Here is a 5,000-nt window from a genome sequence, read left to right on the forward strand (position 1 = left end):
TCTTTGACATTGTCGATCACGTGACATTTTGCTCAAAAGACTAAACTCTAAGTTTTTAATTTGTGGTACCGCCCTCAAATGGTTTCGCTCCTATCTTCCCCCGGCTGTACAAATTTACCCTAATAGATGGCTAAAAATCGCAGTCTCATATTCTCAAGGCTCTCAAGGCTCTGGGTTTTTGTTTTGTTTTTTTTTCTGTTGTTTTTTTCTTGCAAGTGTTATAAAGTTTGACAAGTAATGTGTGAATTCAACAAAAAGATCACAGTCGTCCAACTCTTGGAGTTGACCATTGTTTCTGCAAAGTAAAACATTCACTCTCCTAGACGAGGTTATTTATCACCAGGTAGTTCCATAGTTTTGCCGATATTGGGGCTCATTTGTTGAATCTTAGATCGTGCACTTACGCTCTTACACTCTTACAGTACACTCCTACAACCCGGTGACATAGTGCACAGTGCACTACTGTCGTTTCCTTAGTAACCACTTCTCGTGTAATTTTACTGCAAGTTGGACCTTTAAGTAATCGAGCATGTGTTTCCTAAGTTCTCTGAAATAAAGTTATATATAAAGAATCATTGCGTGTGGACCCAGAATATTACATATGGCGACGAGGATATTATGGCTTTCATTGGTAAAGTGGAGGAATCCCAGGAAAACCACAATTGGATCGGGTACACGGAAAGACTTGACCAATATTTTTTGCCAAATGAAATTACCGACAATAGAAGGAAGCGAGCCGCCTTGCTCAGCTCTTGTGGAGCGAAGTCTTTCAAGTTAATCAGGAATTTATTGTCACCAGGGAAACCGATGAAACCTTCGCTGAGCTGATAAACATTGTGAAAAATCACTTCAAACCGCGACCGTCGATTACAGTTTACCGTTTCAAGTTTCACAGCTGCTTTCGTAAACAAGGAGAATCGATCCAGCAGTATGTGGCACAATTACGATGTCTGTCGGAGCATTGTGATTTTAGGGATCATTTGGAGGATATGATAAGAGATGACTGATATGTGGAGTAAATGATGAAAGAATTCACCGTCGCTTGCTGGCAGAAAGTCGCTTAGATTTCGAAAAGGCGTTGGAATTAGCCACTGCGATGGAAACTGCTGATGAGAGCACGTGCGACATTCAACAAGGTAATTTTACTGAGAAACCAAAAGAACTTCCAGTCAATTGTATCAGCAAGGAACAGGAAAAAAGGAATGTTATCGTTGTGAAGCCACGTTCCACAAAGCTGAAAAGTGCAGATATAAAGATAAAAAGTGTTTTCGCTGTCACAGAAAAGGGCACAAAGCCAGCAAATGCCGTGGGAAAGGAAACAGGAATCAACAAAACATCAATCCAGGACTCATCACATGGAAACCGCCGAAACCAAAGAGAAGGACATGGAAGAATACAGCATGTTTACCATGAATTTGCAGGATCAAGAGCCGTATCGAGTTGAAATTGAATTAAATGGAGTGAAAACATGCATGGAAATTGATACTAGCGCAGCGGCTACAATTATTAATGAAGACAACTTTAAAGAAATAGGACAATGGGAGCAGGGCTGGCGCTGTGGGGAGATCATTCGCCTTCCACCAATGTGGCACAGGATCGATTCTCGGATTCTACGCCATATAAGGGTTGAGTTTGTTTGTTCTCTACTCTGCTCCGAGAGGTTTTTCCCCGGGTACTCCGGTTTTCCCTCTCCTCAAAAACCAACATTCGCTGGCGTAGCTTCTTAACCTTCGGTGAAATTGAGAACCTACTGTATACAGGTGCGCGGCTTTCGGAGCAATGGGTCCCCAGTTCGATCCTCGGTGACTTCAACGTCTGTTTCCATTTTCCTCTGACCGGTGTAGCTACAGCTTTAAATATCCGTGAAACGGAGCACTTACAGAGGGAGGGGAGTAAAAGGCGCACCGTCGGCTTCCCTTGATACCAGTTTCATAACTGAAGGAACTACCGACGTTAAATAAATTGACTTTTTTTTGACGGGAAATTGGAAGTCAAACCCGCCACAGTGAAATTGAGAACCTATACAGTTGTGCGGCTTTCGGAGCAAGGGGTCCCCAGTTCGATCCCCGGTGACTTCAACGTCTGTTTCCACTTTCCTCTGACCCGTGTAGCTATAGCTTTAAATATCCGTGAAACGGAGCACATACAGAGGGAGGGGGGTAAAAGGCGCACCGTCGGCTTCCCTTGATACCAGTTTCATAACTGAAGGAACTACCGACGTTAAATAAATTGACCTTATTTTATTACGGGAAATTGGAAGTCAAACCCGCTACAGTGAAATTGAGAACCTATACAGGTGAATCGGTTAAAGTATTAGGAACGGTGAACATTATGGTGAACCATGAACAGCAAAAAGAAAGTTGTCAGCTCTTATTGTGGAGGGATCTGGGTCGAATTTAACTGGAAGAGATTGGTCGAACAAAGTGAGACTGGACTGGAAGAAATTGTTTAGGATTCATGCCAACAGAAAGAAAAGTCAAACTTGAGAAGTTGATCATTCAGTACTCAGAAGTGTTCAAAGATGGCTTAGGAGCTTTTACAGGCCCAAAGGCCGAGCTTCTAGTTGACAAAGATGCCCCGTCAAAATTCTGCAAAGCTAGGCCAGTGCCTTAAGCGATGAAAAGGAAGATTGAAGCTGAACTTGAGAGATTACAGAAAGAAGGAACAATTGGACCTGTTAAGTTTTCAGAATGGGCAGTGCCCATTGTTCCAATCATGAAACCTGATGAATCAATTTGCATATGTGGTGATTACAAGACTACAATCAATCGAGTTTCGAAGTTGGATAACTATCCTATCATAGGATAGTTAGTTTAGTTATCCAACGGCTAAAGTGGAGGATCTGTTGGCATCCCTCGGAGGTGGAGAGAAGTTTACGAAATTGGATCTGAGTCAAGCTTACAAGCAACTCCTCCTTGAAGATGAGTCAAAACATTATACTATAAACTATAAACACTCATAAGGGATTGTTTCAGTATAACCGCCTTGGCTGTTCAGTGTTTCTTCGGCTCCAGGCATTTTTCAGCGTAACATGGAAAACCTCTTGCAGAACATCTCGTATGTGATTGTACGAGTGGATATGACATCCTGGTATCGGGCGCAGATGATGAGGATCATTTAAACAACTTAGAAGAAGTTATGAAGCGTCTTGCAGAAGCTGGGCTGCGTTTGAAGAAAAGTGAGTGTGTGTTTATGCAGCCTCAAGTGACGTATCTGGGTCACAAGGTTCAAGAAAGGAATACAGCCCATGGATGATAAAGTTGAGGCAATAACCAATGCACCCTCTCCAACCAACGTGTCAAAACTGAAATCCTATCTGGGGTTGATTAACTACTATCAGAAGTTCCTGCCTAGTCTGTCGAGTCTACTCGCTCCTTTGCATCGCTTGCTGCAGAAGAGCGGCTGTTGGAATTGGGGCCGAAAAGAACAACAAGCGTTTGAAGAATCAAAGTTGTTCCTGACGTCATCGAAACAATTGGTACATTATGACGACCAAAAGGAAATGACATTAGTCTGTGATTAACCTCAAAACGGGATGGGAGCATTGCTCTCACACAAGATGGAGGAAGGTTCTGAACATCCTATTTGTTTTGCTTCCCTATCACTGACACAGACTGAGAGAAACTACACAAATGTGGAGGGGAAGGCTCTATCCATAGTGTTTGGGCTTAAGAAATTCCATCAATACCTCTATGGTCGACCCTTCACCTTGATGACGGACCCCCTAGAATCATTGTTCAACAAGAAGAAATCCGTTCCTACCATGGCTGCGGCTAGAATTCAACGTTGGGCGTTGACTCTCGCTGCATACAAATATACTATTGCAGGGCTCCAAATAATTTCCGGAGAGTCTCCGGACACGATGACCGGCCAAATTCATTTTAGCTCGGTCACGTACCGTTTCTGGTCTGTCAAATTATATCAAATAAATAACTCTTAAAACAGGGTCCCATGAACCAAAACTGGCGATATATTTCCAAAAAAGTTGTTGCTTAGAGCTTATAGCACTTTAAAGCACTCATTGTCAACAACGGTTCTTGTTGCATTTCACCCAGGATTTCAGATCGAAGTTCCGCAAATGACAATACACAGCGACTTGCTACAACTGAAACAACTGAACAGCATGGAAATTTTAATTTATTTCATTTTCAAAACGATCAAATGTGACCGGTCAACATGACCGGCAAGACAAAAGGTTGACCGGTCAACTCCCAAATCAGTTCGGACATTGTACGTTGACCGCCCGTTATTTCGAGCCCTGCTATTGAATATAAGCCTGGAGCAGAACACAGTAACGCAGATGTACTCAGTAGACTACCCTTGCCTATTAAACCACATACCACTCCAGTACCAACTGAGAATGTGTGGACGATGGAACTTTTGAATGCTACACCGGTTGCTGTCAAAGAAATTCAAAATGGAACCAGATCTGACATAGTACTTGCAAGTAATTAAGTGCGTACGGCATGGCTGGCCACGTCAAAATGCAGATTAAGCTCTTCAGCCTCACTTCACGAGGAAAGAAGAATTGAGCATACAAAATGGGGAAGTCGCATATTTTTACCCCCCAAGTTGAGAACGCGAGTCATTGAAGAATTGCACGAGACACACCCTGGAATCCGTTGAATGAAGGCGTTAGCTAGAAGTCATGTATGGTGGCCAAGGATGGATGCGGATTTGGAGAGGAAAGTTCGTCAATGTGACGCGAGTCAAGTGACCAGGACTTACCACCGGAAGCACCACTACACCCATGGGATGTGGCCGCATAAACCTTGGGTACTCTTACATCTCGAATACGCTGGTCCATTTCTGGGAAGAATTCTGGTTGAAGCACATTCAAAGTGGATCGAGGCATTCCCCATGACTAGCTCAACCTCTAGCGCAACGATAGAAAAGTTGAGGATCGCCTTTGCAACTCACGGATTCTCGGAAATGGCTGTGACCGACAATGGCAACAATTTTGTCAGCAGCGAGTTCGAAGACTTCATGAAGATGAATGG

This window comes from Montipora capricornis, chromosome 6 (assembly GCF_036669925.1).
Source record: "Montipora capricornis isolate CH-2021 chromosome 6, ASM3666992v2, whole genome shotgun sequence".
NCBI classification, from domain to species: Eukaryota; Metazoa; Cnidaria; class Anthozoa; order Scleractinia; family Acroporidae; genus Montipora; species Montipora capricornis.